Raw genomic sequence first — 15,625 nt, forward strand, 5'->3', positions numbered from 1 at the left:
ACCAGGCTTTGTTTCCAGAGGTCCGGATACGAGTCAGTGAGCCATAGGTCGTTGAAGAGGGCGAGTAGCCTCGTTTTTCCGTCGAGGGAGAGGATTTTTAACACCGGGTATCCAATCTCGTCCGGCTCGGCAGATTTACCAGTACTGCTGCCGAGGGCAAACTGAAGCTCCCGGAAGGTAAGAGCATCGTTGATCTGGAGGGAAGGGACATCGGGTGGAATTCGCAGGTCACGAATGCTGCTTGTGGAAGGTTTTACGCGCTGGACGAAATCGCTGTCGTAGCCACTGACAGCGGACAGGTCGGCAAAATAGTTCCCTAAATTGTCAGCGATGTCCTTCGGTTCTGAGATCGTGGTGCCATGAGCTTGGATAGTAGGTGGAGTAGACCGCCGCTTGCCACTCAGAGCGTTGACGCGATTCCACAAGTCACTCGACGATTGGGATTCGTCGATTGAATCCAGGAAATCCATCCAGCTGGATCGCTTTGCGTCACGGATCACCTGTCTGCACGAGAGATGGCGTTCTCGGTAGACCTTCAGCGCTTCCACCCTACCAGGATCGTCTAAGGCTACCGCACATTTGGTATCCTCGTTCCACCAACGTAGGGCTTTTCGCCCGAGTACGCTTCTAGTCCTTGGGATGGATAGTGTTGCAGCGTCGTAGAGTACTTCCGTGAAGCTGGAGATGTCGTTCGGTTCGCGTTGCTGAAAGAGAGCGTCTGATTTCTCCCTGAAGGCGTCCCAGTCGGCTTCCTCGAAGCGCCACCTGGGTCTCCGAGTCGTTGGGGGAACCACACCTAAGGAAAGCTGTATGCGGATCGGGTAGTGGTCACTACCGTGCAGGTCGGTACTGATATTCCACTGTGCCCTGTCCACTATAGATCGGCTGGCAGTGGCAATGTCGATCGCGGTGGTGTGCCGTCCATTAAAAAAGGTGGGAGCGCCATCGTTCAGCACCACCAAGTCCTCTCTCTCAAAAATGCTCGCCAGGATAGAACCTCTGGGATCTGGGCGAGGGCTGCCCCAATCCGGATGGTGCCCGTTGATGTCGCCGACGAAAAGCCGCGGTTCCGGAAACTTGGAAATAACTGCACTTAAGTCTCTATCCAGATTGGCTATCCGTCCGCAGGGCAGGTACGCACAGCCGATAGCTAAGTTAGCGGCGTTCTTATGGCGGACGCCGACGATTGGCAGGTCAGTTTGGAGGTCAAGAACTCCGTGTGGAATGCTCCTAAGCACCCCGATGGCCACGAAGTGCCTGAAATTGGCGCAGCGCTTGTAACTCCAATCGTATCTCCCTCCCAGCGAACGATTGAGTTGGTCGGTTGTGACTTTGTTGACCTCTTGTAGAGCGATTATCCAGGGGGCATCGCTTTGGCAGAGGAGCTCCAATTCCCCTAGGCGGCCATGAAATCCGTTTATATTCCACTGGAGAACAAGGTTCACCGGCTTGGGCAGTGCAGGCGTGGGGTACAAGATGGTAGACTCGGCGTTGTCACGGTTTTGACTGCCACTCGGGTTTACAGGCTGGTCAATATCGTGCTGGAGAAACCCATTAATGTTCCATTGAGTCAGAGAGTTGACGGGCTCCGGTAAAGCTGGCTTCGGAAAGGCGGTTGCCGAGTCGACACTTTCGTGGCTCAGATTAGCGGAGTGCCGGATATCATAACGATCCGAGGCGTCGAAGTCGTCCGCGTCGCCCACTACGTCGCTCGTGGTGTCCATGTAAGACGGAGATCCGCGGTATCCAGGCGGGGGGGATCCAATAGTCCAGGGCGTTCATGTAGCGGCTGTAGCTGTTGATGGGCTCGAAAATCGATCCGAATGAGACGGAGCCCCACCAGAGGCAGGGTGAGGGATTCCTCCCACCAGAGGCAGAGATGTTCCAACGGGCGAAAAGAGGTTCAGGTGGTTCTCGGCTGTGTGGTTGGATGGGTTAGCATCGGACGGAGGCCCGCAAAAGTCAGGCGGGGGGTTCCGTTGGGTCGAAGCGATCTTGGCGTTGATGACGTGGTAGTGGAAGTCGCCGATGGACTTGGGCCGCTGACCGAATGAGACAGAGCCCCACCGGGGACAAGCGGAGGCGTTCCGCCCACCCAGGGCAGGGATGTCCAAACGGCGGTGCGATCGGTGTTGTGTGTGCTGATGATGCTAGTCGGCTTCAGTGCCATATTTAGGTCCACGCGACTGATGTCGAGTGTTTCATCAACCGTATGAGAAGGATTCAACGGTTCGCTGCGCCCAGAATAAAACAGAGCCCCACCAGGGGCAGGCGGAGGCGTTCCGCCCACCCAGGGCAGGGATGTCCCAACGGCTGTGTGGTAGTGGTTTGCTTTCGGCATGCATGTGATGTTTATTGTCTCCGATGCGGTATTTTGTAACGTGGTTGGATGAGATAGAGCCACACCCAGAGCAGGCGGAGGCGTTCCACCCGTCCGAGGCAGGGATGTCCCAGCAACTGAAGAAAAATTGTTGTGCATCATGTTGTTAAGCTTGTTTCCCTCGAAGTCCTTCGGAGAATGGGCGTAACATCCCTTGTCCGTCCCGATATCTTGCAGTACCTTCTTTCCCTCGTTGTCCACAGAGGAATAGGTGTTGCCACCCTTGTCCGTCTCTCTTCCAGTTCCCTCCCGGTGCCGGGGGGTTACCGTTAGTTCCGGTGTGGGAAGGGCGTCCGCACCAACGGGGCCCCGGCTGCCGGGGGATATTACTGGACTCTTCACAAAATTATTCGTCCTAAGGTCGCAGAGGGTGTCCGCCAGTTCCGGTGGGGTCCTAACATCCGCACTGTCGGTGCCCTTCGTACCCAAGGCACAGAGTTCTTCATCTGGTTGGTCAGGGCAACGGGGGTTGACCAAAGGTTCTGGTTCAGGTGTGGCTTCCAGCCTAGACTAGGCTAGAGCGAAAGTGAGGATAGCAAACTAAACACTTGAAAATGGAATTACACAAGTGTGCGCATTGTCAACGTCAGAATGGTCAGTTCAAATAAAAACCTTAAGATCGATCTACCAAAGATCGATTCTTTGGTACCGATTTAATCCAGGGGTTTGACATTTAGCTCAATACTCAACATCAAAACAACAAAACATATCATGGTACCGCTGACAACGTTGCAGATGTTCGGTACGCAGCAAACTTAAGCGATATGACAGCCATATCCATTCCCTGATTTAATCAGTGGATCGATTCTAGAGCCAAACATAAGATCGATCTGTCAAGATCTTTCTCTCAAGATCGCCTAATCTTAGACGCAATACACGCTCGTACAATGTTACTCAACAGTGAGTAACTTCTGCGCAGTTTGGTATTTATGTGCACAATGTCAAAAAGTGAGTAACATTGATTTAGCAAAATGAGTACCAACTACTCTGTTTGCCTAAAATCAATGTTTACTCACTTCTTAGTAATGCTGTTTAAATGTTAATCACCACGCTTCTGTCAAATACTTGGTGACAAATGTAAACAATTGAAAATTTGCAGTATAGATTTGCTTTTTCAAAGTTTGAGTTCAAAGAAATTGATATCAAAAAGAATGGAGGAAGTAGCTGCAGTGGTGGATTCGGATTCGTTCCGCAAATTGAAAGGTAAAGAAAATTATACATTTAAAAATAAACGCAATTCATTAAATCTTTACAAGGTTTTCGCTGCCACCTCCCCGCGTGTCAAATATTTGTTCCAGGATATGTGGGAGAACTGAAATCCCACTATCAACATATTCATAATTTGAATACCAGCAATGCTGCTGATTTTCCTTTCAAATGCTCAGAATGTGGGTGTTTATACACCCGTTTCAAAACATTAGAGCGGCATATAATAAAGAACCATCCTCCGGAATCGGAAGGGGGAAAAGAAAAAAATGTTCATGTGGGCGCTATCTACTTTCTATATGCAATTTTCACACTGCCGTAATCTAAACGGAACTATCAATTCTATACTTTCATTTCCTTCTCATCTATCGTATAAAAATTACCACTTCAGTCTGTTATTCGAAATAGCATCTTCAACTAAACAATGTCTTTTTTTGCAGCTACTTTTTAGAATGCTTGTAAAAACGGATGATGAAGTTCGCCCCTATCGAGGGCAGCGACGGAACTGGCAGAGTCTGACAAGATTACTGTGGGTGTCCTCGGAGCGTTTTGCGCAGCGGCTAAGATGGCTGCAGATTCTACAGTATAGATACTGCATTGAGATTGAAGGCTTCTTTCGACTAGAATGCCGGGTCCGATGACTCCATTACACTGCATTAACGAATGATATTAACCGCTGGTTCACCATGCGTTCGTATATCTTACCAATATAGCTCAGGAGCGTGATAGGACGGTAGTTTTCGACAGAGCCTCTTTGTCCTGTTTTTCTTTTGCCACATAGTTTATTGAAGTTGTTCCAAAGGATGTCGGCTGACGTATGTGGGTTGAAACTTTGGCAGAAAGCATTCCATGATTTATGTTTAGCTTCTGCAACCACTTTCTTGGCAGCAATCCGAGCTTGTTGAAATTTCTTCCGGGTTTCTTCCATATTGGGATCTGTTGCTGAGGTTCGCTTCAGGTAACGTAGTGCTTTCCAACGTGCCTTGACTGCAACTTTTACTTTGTCAGTCCACCAGATTTCTGCTTTCCTGGAGGGTCGGCTAGATGTTTTTGGGATAGAAGCTTCAGCGCCTTCAATGATAACATCACTTATCTGATCAATTGAGAGGTCTATGTCTGATTTCAAATTTCGAATCGGGCCCAATCGGCGTATAGCCAGCGTCTGCGGTGTCCTGTTTCGGAGACTAGGTCTTGGGAGTATACTTTGATAGGAAAATGGTCGTTGCCATGTGAATCCTTTGCGATCGACCAATTCAATTTTCTCACGAGATTTCTTGAAACCACCGTTAGATCCGTTGTTGATGACTACTAGTTGATTATCGACGAACCAGCTTAGTAATTTTAGACCTCTCTGCGTGTTGACTTGGGGGTGCCATTTTGGTTGTAATGTCACCGAGAGTGTTAATGATGTCTGCGTCAGCGCTGCTCGCTGGATCGTAGATAGATACTACAGTGATGTTGTACAATGTCCATTGCAGGGTTAAAATTTGTGGCATTTGAAGTAAGATAGGAGTCTATAAGCTATAATGAGCACCTCGTAGTCGCCGTAAGTGATGTTCCCGTACTTTCTGCTGTTAGGCCGCATACACCTATCTCGACTAATGATGTTCGTAGAGCAGGCATTTGTTTAAAAGTTCATTCAGCACTAGCCCTGACGAAATCCCTGTCGCGGTTATTAAGAACTGTATTGGAGTGCTGGCCGCACCTTTAGCATTCTTCTTCAACCTCTCTTTGGATTCTGGGATCTTTCCCGACTGCTGGAAGAATTCTTTTGTTTTCCCTGTCTTCAAAAAAGGCAATGTGCAGTCTCAAAACTTTTTGAACTATTGGCGCTAGATTATTTAAAACACCCATGCTCTAGTTACATCGCGACTGAACAACACGGATTTATGCCGAAGAGGTCGACCGCTACAAATCTCGTTCAATATAAATCATCAATCATACGCGAGACGGAAAGAGGTCATCAAGTGGATGCTATCTACACCGATATTTCTGCTGCTTTTGATAAAATCAATCACGAGATTGCAGTGGCCAAACTAGAGCGACTTGGTTTTCACGGTTCCCTTCTTGATTGGCTTCGCTCATACCTCACCGGTCGACATATGTCAGTGAAGATTGGAGATCATTTTTCTCAACCGTTTGCTGTTTCTTCTGGTGTACCTCAAGGTAGTCATCTGGGACCGTTCATATTTTTATTTTATCTGAATGACGTCCACTTTTCGATTCGTTGTCTGAAGCTGCCTTATGCTGACAATTTCAAACTATACTTTGTCATCAAAGATCGAAGTGATGCATTGTTTCTTGAGCAGCAGCTGGACGTTTTTACTGTTTGGTGTGAAAAGAACAGGATGGTATTAAATGCTTCTAAATGTGCCATTATAACATTTTCCAGGAGAAAATCACCTATCTGTTATGCTTAGAGTCTGCAGGAGCCAATATTAAGCAGTGAATCTACCATCAAAGGCTAAGGCGTCCTACTTGATTCACAACTCACCTTCAAGGACCATGTGGCTTATGTTTCCGCTAAAGCATCTTCTCAACTTGGTTTCATTTTTCGTTTCGCCAAAGACTTTAGGGACATTTTCTGTTTAAAAACACTCTATTGTTCGCTAGTCCGCTCCACATTAGAGTACTGCCCAGTCAACCAGAATGCACGTATATTCAAAGTTGTTTTCGTGATATACAAACATATATACAAACCAACAAATCGTGTAGAATGCAAAGAAATAGCTTATACGTACAAAAGTGGAGGCTATATACGTGCAAATTTTAATTTAATTTTAAACGAGTAGATTTAACATCATATACGATTTAGTCTGTAATAACAAATTCACTTTGAAAATTCTTACGATGTAATCCGATTTGATTTGTGATACAGTACGACGGAAAATTGAATCATCGCATACAGGTCGGAAATTTGCAGTCTATACGATTTAACTTAATCATAATGGGATGCATGCCATTCTTATATGCGATTTTGAGTTAAACTGTAGCAATTTACGATAATGTCTGCACATTGTTTTACGACTTCTGGTTGTCTGGGTGTTCTGTAGTATGGGCTTACTTTCGACGAGGTTTTGTAGATATCCTAAATTGATATTCTCCCACGCTGCCTCAAGTGCTTCAAAATAAACGTTTTTGGTGGAAACCGATGCTTTATCTACTTTTTTGTCCAAGTAAGACCACCAATTCTCAATTGGGTTGAGATCGGGAGATTGGGGAGGCCATTCCAACGTTTTGAACCGATTTGATTTGAAAAATGCCGTTGTTTTCTTCGCTGTGTACTTTGAGTCATTATCTTGTTGGAAAATGTAATTGGATTCCAGGCCAGTTTTCAGTAGAGAAACTTCCAGATTTTTACTTAACAAGTCAATGTACACATCTGCAGTCATTATTCCCTTTATATGAGCCAAGCTTCCAACACCAGACCTCGCAAATGCTCCCCATACCATGATATTTCCGCCTCCTTGTTTAACTGTCTTTTCAATGTATGGTTCCTTAAGAGCGTCACAGGAACCTCGCCAAACCTTTGATCGCCTTTTCTGTTCAAATAAATCAAATTTGCTCTGATCCGTCCACAGAACTCGTTTCCAGAAGTCCACAGTTATTCCGGCGTACTTTTTAGCAAATTCCAGTCACTTCCGTTGGTTCCGCTTGTTGATAAAAGGACGCTTCGATGCCAAACAGCTTTTCAAACCGCTCTCATTAAGTCGCCGGCGAACAGTACGTCGACTTACATTGAGATCCATCGATTCCACAATATGCCTCGAGGAATACTTCGGATTCTGATTAGCCATTCGAACAATTCTGATGTCATCGCGATTACATGTCGCACGATGACATCCTTGTCCGGATAAGTTCCTTACAATTCCTCGTGTTTCGTACTTTTTCCATATGTGCTGAACAGCTCCAACTGAGATCGAGTACTTTTCGGCAATTTTCTGAAAAGAAATTCCTTTTTCACGATCGCGAATCACCAAATTTCTAACATCGAGCGAAATCTGCTTTCCCGACATTTTCACTTTTTTTTTTTTTTTTTTCTTTGCTGTGTCCTGAATGTTGGACGGCTCAGACCGATCACGGTCCATCTCGCCACTCTTGTTGTCTTGTTTGTAGATTATATGGTTGCTTCGGTTAATTGTGTGTTGTCGCTTGTGATTCATAAACGTATTTTTGTTTGTTTGATGAATGAGACTACTTCTTTTAGTTCGAGCTCATTGTTTTCCTTCAGAATGATGTTCAGAGGTTTGCAGTACTCCAGTACAGTGTACTCGGATCTCTCGATATTGTATTTCGTGCAGTGGTAGAGCAAGTGTTCTAGATCTTCTTTTTCGTCGCATAGGTCACAGTTGTCGTCTTCTTCCCAACCCCATTTGTATCTTCTTTCTTTGGTGTTGGTGTGTCCTGTCCTTATCCGGTTCAGGATGATGATTTCTTCGGAGTTAAGATCTAGTCCTTGAAACCAAATCTTTTGTCCTGGTTCTTCCATAAACCCAAAATGCCAGATGCCTTTTTCTGTTGATGTGATCTGGTATTCCGATTTCCAGTCTTCCCATGTATCAGTTTTTCCAAGATTGATTGCGTCCGCGAGGGTCAGTGTGTTGAATGTTGTTTGTGGACCGTGTGTAGCTTGAACGGCTTCTTGGTCAGCTTTTTCATTTCCTGGGATGCCCTGGTGGCTGGGTATCCACTGAAGGATGATCTTGATGCCCTTGCTGTCCTGGAGCGATTTTGTGATTTCCCAGGCAAGGTAATTCTCTATCATCTTCGTCTTGTTGCGTATGGTCTGGCAGGCTCCACGGGAATCAGTGAAGATAACAGCTTTCTGATATCGTTTCTTCTTGGCGATTTCGATGGCAATGAGTACCGCCAGCAGTTCTGCATTGGTGCTTGAAAAATTGGGGTTGACCTTCTCTGTAACAATTTGTTGGTCTGTGCAGTCTACAACTGCTAGGGCTGTGCCCGTTGCCGTCTTCGAGGCGTCCGTGTAGATGTGGTTGAAATCTTGGTAGTGCTGGTTTTTGGCTTCCAGAAATTTTTTTCTCCAGAATTCTTGACTGTAGCCTTCCTTCTTTTTTTGCTCTTCGAAGAGCTTCTCTTTGATATTTCTGGCAACGTTGAAGTCTGAGTACTTTCTTCTGCCCTGGAAAGCCATGTTGGGATCCTTAGGATGCATTTGGCAAACGATATAGTTGTGTTTTGCGGCCGTTTCCGAGAGGAACGATCCGTTGCCCGGGGTGTCTTCGATTGCTTTCACGATGAACGGCTGAAGTTGCCTGCCATGGAAGGTGTTTTTCAGGATTTCCTTGAGGGTGAGCCAGTCCCTACGAATATCCAGTGGCAGCTGCCCAGTTTCTGCGTGAATGACATGGATGGGTGTGGTCTTGAGGAGACGCATTGCTATCCGGAGGTAGGAGTTCTGAACCGTCTGTAGTTTTTGCAGGTTGGATTTGGCTGCGTTGCCATAAATGTGAGCTCCGTATTCCAATCTGCTTCTTATTATGGCATTTCCGACCTTAACTAGAGTATTCGGATTGGCGTTGCTGTTTCTCTTTCCTAGCATTTTGATAATTCCCAGTTTTGCCCCTGCTTTTTCTCGAACATCCTCGATGTGTTTTCTGTGCGAGAGGCTCCTGTCTAAGGTGTACCCCAGATACCGATGGGTGTTGTTTAGCTTTACGTTTTCCTGACCTATTTTTACTCTCACTCCCCTCGTGTCCTTTTTTGTGAAGGCAATTGCTGCGCACTTGGCTACATTGATCCTGAGGTCCAGGGACTCTAGGCCGAGACAGAGTTTGGAGAGGTAGGTGTTGGCTTTCTCGGAAGCTTCGTCAGGGTTGCTTGCTACAACTATCACCGCAAAGTCGTCAGCGAACTGGACGAGTTCGCAATCTTCCTCGGTGATATCGTGGAGCTCCTTCGTGTAGAGGTTGAATAGGATGGGCGAGAGTGGACAGCCTTGAGGGAGTCCTTCACTCACTTCCCTGTAGACGTCTCCTTCATTCGTTTTGAGGACCAATCTTCGGTGGCTGAGGTAGGTGTGCAGCCAGGAGATGAGCTTGTTGGGATTTCTAGGTTTTGTAGGGAATTCAGCAGCTTTCGCAGGTTCACCGAGTCGAAGGCTTGGGACATGTCTAGAAAGACAACTATGGGATGTTTTCTATCTTGTTGCACGTCCTTGATCCTGTTTACGACGTAGTTCATGCAGCTTTGGGCGGAGCAGTTCTTTCGAAAACCGAAGGATTGAGGAGGATGCAGATTCTTTATTTCGGCGATTTCTGCCAGCCTACTGTTGACAGCAGAGTTAATGAGTTTGAGGTTGACGTTCATGAGAGCTATGGGGCGACTGGAGGCTGGGTTAAGAGGATCTCCTTTATGTTTAGGAATGGGTTTAATTAGCGTCGTTCTCCATCTTTCCGGGATTCTTTCGGTGACGAACACTTCGCTCAGCATTTCGCACACCTTGATTTGCATGTCTTGTCTTAGGTTTTTTAGTATGCCATATGACATGCCGTCTTTTCCTGGGGCAGAATGGGGTTTCTTTCTCCGAAGGGCTCCTAATGTTTCTTCAACCGCCAGTGCCATCTCGTAGCCTCCTAGTTCTGTGGCAGTTTCCACTATAGGTTGGTATACTGTCTTCAGCTTGTGGTCGTAGTAGTGTGCCATGAATTGTTCGGCGTCGTCCAGGGTGATTTCCGGTTTTCGTCCTACAGGTTGAGTTAGCGCTGTGTCCAATCCCTTGATTATGTTCCAGAGCTGTTTTGTGGGGGTGGATTCGTCCACTGCCTCGGCGAGTTCCCGGCAATAGGCTCTCTTTGCCTTCCGGATGAGTCTTTTCAGTACCGCCCTTGCTCTCTGGAGGTTGATATAGTTGGTTGCTGTTTTGAGCCTGTTGTATTCCCTTAATATGCCTCGCTTGGTCTTGTAGGCTTCTTCGATCTCCTTTGTCCACCATCGCTTAAGGTAGTTGCCCTTTTTGTCCCTGACTACGAAGCTGGCTTCTTCACAGCTCTCCTCGAAGATCGATTGCATTTCCTCTGGATTGTAGATGAATTGAGGTTTAAGCTGGTTTATTAGCTCTGCTGCCTTGGATTTGTTGATTCGGATCATTTTGCCAGGTACAACCGGGATCTCACTTCCTATTTCGATCTGAATGGATAGATGATTGCTTCCAAACTCTTGAGGGACGACCTCCCAGGTAGTTTTAATGGCTAGACCACTAGTGGCCATGGAAAGGTCAATCGCTGAGCTATTCCTATGGACCGTAGTCATGCAGGTTGGGGAACCATCGTTCAGGAGAATGAATCTTGACGAACCCAAAATGCTGTTGATGAGGTTGCCCTTCGGACAGTTGGCCGATGAGAAATCCCAAGAATGATGGTGGCCGTTGAAGTCCCCTCCGATCAGCACTTCTCCTCTCATATGTTCCGCGACTTCGAAGAATTCCTGGATTTTTGTTTTTGTTTCGCTAGAAACACTTTGTCCCGGGGGAACGTAGACCGAGATTAGAGAAATGGGGTCAAATCCTTTGATAATTTTGATTCCGACCACTTCGACCGGGAGGAGGTCTTCCAGATCCAATCTTTCGTAGTCGAGGCTATCGTGTATCAGGATGCCAACCCCGCCGTATCCTTGGTTTCTCCTGGTGGATTCTAGTTTATAGCGAGCGAGTCTGAACGGTTCTTCTTTTTTTAGCCATATCTCCTGCAACAGGGCCACCTTGATGGAATTCTCCGTAAGGTAGTGACTGAGTTCTTCTCGGGTTTCTGTCGGGCGAAGGCTCTGGACATTGTGTTGCAGGATTTTTAGCTTCTTACACTCCACTGTGGTTGCTCTGGTTGGTTCTAAGGTGATCTGTTGTTGTGAGGATGTCGCTTTCCAAGATTTCCTGTAGGTCGCTGCCAATCTCTATTAGCAGGTGGTCCCTGTCTAGTTCCGAATCGACTTGCTGTATCCTTTGGGCTATTTTGAGTTGTAGGTTTCTCAGCCCTATTACCCACCGTTTGGCTCGTGCTACCGCCAGGAACTCTTGTCTCAACCAAGCGATTACCTTCTCGAATTCCGTTGCTTTATGCGGGTTTGCCAGGCATCTTAGGCAGGGTTCTCTAAGTGGGGTGATCCGAGGTTGTGACGAGGTTTCAACCGGGTTTTGTCCGTCTCGGCTCATCCTTCTGGACCTGGGAGGGCCGGCACCTGTTCGGTGGGTGTTGCTTCGTTCTTCGCTGCGCTGGTCTACCTGTTCTCCATCTTCGAGTCTTGGGAAGGACTCTTCTTCCAGACCCTCAAGCAGGCTAAAGCGATTTTCCAACCTTGGAAAATGGGATTCTGCTTGTTTGAAAGATATCTGTTTCTCTTTCATCGCCTGGTGAATGTTGTGGCGCCGCTGTTTTTCTGGGCATTGTGGGTCTTCTGCTTTGTGGTTTCGTTTGCAGTTCGGGCATTTTGCCACCCTATTGCAGTCCGATGTTGCGTGGCTCTCTCCGCAAGACCCGCAGCGTGTGCGAGACGTACAATATTTGGCCCCATGACCAAATCTCCAGCAATTCTTGCACTGTCGAACCGGGAAGATGTACAGCTCTGCTCTGAAACTGCATCCGAAGATTTTGACGCTCTTTGGCACTTGCCCTCCTTCCACTGTAACTTTGATGTTGTATGTTGCCTGTAGTTCCCCGTTTGCGCCTCTTCTTTTTATCCTCTCTATCTTGGTGATCGGGTAGTCCGCTTCAGAGTGCTCCGCCATTTCTTCTTCCTCGAATGTCGGAGGTACTCCTCGGATGAATACGATGGTAAAGTTGTTTCTTCTGGACTCGTACACTCTGAGGTTGTGCCTCTCTAGGTTCAGCCGGTTGACGTCTAGTACCGCTAGGGTGTCAATTTTGAATCTGAATTTACCCAGCTTGTTGATTTCGCTGAATCTGGTGAACCCCTTCTCCATGAGGATCTTTCCGAGATGTGCTGGATGTTTTGGGAAGTCCTTCTCTGTGTCGACAAGCTCGAGTATGACCGAGTTGGGGGGATCAGGTAACGGGTCGCCGCCCGTGGTTGGATCGTCCGGCGGTTGGTTTTGGCTGTCCATAGCTCCAGTGCTGTCTTCCTTCATCTTTTGAAATTGCCTGGTTATCCTCCCATGTGCCGTTTTTCTGCTCTCCACGATTCTTTTAATTCTAGTATCCTCTTCTGTTCTCCTAGAGCTACCGGAAGGCATTTTGCCGACGACCGATTTGTCACTTGCTTACTCTGGTCACCCTACACTATGAACCTTCCCCTGTTTGTTCTTGCTATTCTCCTGATCGTCCTACCTGCTACCGAATCGTTATCGAATGATTACACTCACTGAAGGCCGTGTGGAATGCCACAGAATGGCAGAACCCCTGCCAGCACCACGAAGTGTCCCTTGGATCCGTTTTATTCCCAGATTTATTCTTTCTTTTTCCACGACAAAGTACAAAGGCGTCTGCTCAGGCTTGTTGATCAGCAACACGTCGACCGTTTTTCCTACTTTTCGCCGACGAATCGAGGTTAGACTCGCCAAAGGTTTGAGAGAATCGTAGATTTCCTGACGAATTTCACTTTTCCCCTGAAAATAGCATTTTCTATACAGCGTCCGGCAGTGCGGGGAACCGAATGTCACTGGTTTTGAACGGAATCACTCGATTTTTCACTGTATTTTTCCCGATTTTCATGCGCTCATTGCGGAGCAAACACTTTTCACGTTGAACTTCTTTTCCTTTTTCCATTTTCACTTTTCAAATGACGCAAACAAAACACAATGGTGCGATGCGCACGCTTCCCGGAACAAGAACTGTCAAATATTACGCCGTGATGCCAAATCTTCAGATTTTGTTTTTATTCGATGGCTAAAAAATAATATCTTAGGAGTTTATGATTTATTTTGTCCAAGCACAAAAGTGAGCATATATTTATTTAAATTTGTAACAGAAATAGCAGAATATTATAACAATTTTCATTCAGCTAATTGAATGCACCATGAGAAATATTTGAACTTTTCTGAATATACTGCTGAAATTGCGTGCAAAATAGCAAAAATATGATGTAATGTACTTTTTTGGGTTGAACGTATGATTTATTTTGTCCAGTACTGTACTTAGTGTTGTTCATCGATGATCTCCTACGATCGGACATTAATTGCCGTTCACTTCTGCAGCAGTTGAATGTCAATATCAATCTTATTATTTTTTCAACATCCCGGATTCTCGCACAAACTACGGCGCTAATGAGCCGTTAACTAGCATGTGCAATATTTTTTTATCAAATGGTATAACTGCTTTGATTTTAATATCACCCGTGTTAGGTTTAAGAATCTGTTTTATAATGTACTTTTAACTTCCTGACGGTTTCTGTTTTCTGTATTTAAATTAAGTTAATTATGTTATCAAGAATATCTTTTTATATGTTTAGGACTTAGTTCAAGCAAATGTATCTGTAGAATTCCATGTTATCTGTTGGTACAGAAATGATGAGGTTTCGCGCCCACTTGTGTGGGCTTTTACCTCGAAATAAATAAATAAGTACATAAATAAGTAAATAAATATGCATGTAAGTAATTGGTGAATTTGTTAGTTATTTCGACGCTTTGGACAATGCTTGAAATTTACCACTTATTCAATAGTTTCTTGTTGAAAATCAATAGTCGGAAACATCGCTGATCGATTGATGATAAAATATTGAAAATGGTCCAGGGGCAGCTGAGTTATTAACATTCAAAATCTTTCATAATTTCGTTACATGTTCTATTTTCGGTTTTAACAAAGTGTACCCCCATATAAAAATCACAGACGTAGTCTTACGTCAAAATTTGGGTTTCACATAGTCACATAGTCGAAATGAGTTCAAATTTTGGGAGGCTAATCTGGACCCAATTTGGAACCGTTTGAGCACTGTCTAGCGAACATTTCAAATTTTGCATCATTCATGATCATAAATTTCGCAAAGCGTGTCTGCTCTATTTACGGTCACTGTCCCTCATTCGAACAATTTCGTTACAAACATCAATATCCACGAAAGGAAACTCTGTTGAACGATCCATTTGGCGTACACTTACCAGCAAAACGTGATCAAAATCTCAACAAATAAGGGCACTTTTCCCCATTTCAGATGCTCTGTCTCTGCGTCCCAGAAAGTCACCAACCACACGTTAAGGTGCTTCTCAGGAACAAAAAAACTATCACCAAGTGTATAAATAACTGTCAGAAAAAGTAGCTCAAAAGTTAAGCTTCCAGAACCGGGCGGGAGTTGATGTTGTTTGCCACCAACCTCACCGAAAGCGAAAGAAAGTGGCTTCTCTCCGCAGCTAATAAGAACTGGTCCCGTCCTTCGTCGTCGTCTTCATCGTCACCGTTGTCGGAAAGGTGAAAAACTTGTTCTTTTCCTCTGGCACACAATAATTCCACATGTATGTTCCCTCATGAACGTAGGTGTGAGAAAATCAACTCTTTTTGAAGTTGGGGATGTTCCCACCCCCCTCGACCCAGTCACACCACTTGGGCAAAGACAAAAGTTTTCTCATTATTTTTGTCAGCACCTTTCTTTCGTTGGGACCCCGCCACATGGTTGGAATTTTCGTCTGGTCGAGTCTGACTGGTACCTGCGGAGTACCTACCTGTGTGGAATATAATATTTTTTCGTCACAAACACACCAGGAATGCAGGGTTTTGTGTGTGCTGTGCAAAAGTCTCACGTTCTTGCCGGCATAGTTGAAATGTTTCATGCTCCTAACCTCAACATTCGGTTGCAAGAAGTGAGCTACGTTGGATTTTTGTGGTGGTTTTTTTTTTCCGGTGAAGGACGAGGAGCTCAATTTAATTAACTCGTGGAAATGCTTTTAAATGGAAGAATAACAACACGTTGTAAAAGGTTTTAGGAAACGAGACCGTATGGATTTGAAACTACTGTTAAGATCTACGTAATGACCGAGGTAATGAGTTCTACAGGATAGTTTTGTTTTCGTCGAGATTTGTTCGGCCGTTGAATCTTATACATCACGGTCACTCATAGACTGAGTAAAATTTTGCTCCAATA

This window comes from Ochlerotatus camptorhynchus, unplaced genomic scaffold (genome assembly GCF_037179485.1).
Source record: "Ochlerotatus camptorhynchus isolate MF236.1 unplaced genomic scaffold, CSIRO-AGI_Acam_v1.1 ptg000098l, whole genome shotgun sequence".
Lineage (NCBI taxonomy): Eukaryota > Metazoa > Arthropoda > Insecta > Diptera > Culicidae > Ochlerotatus > Ochlerotatus camptorhynchus.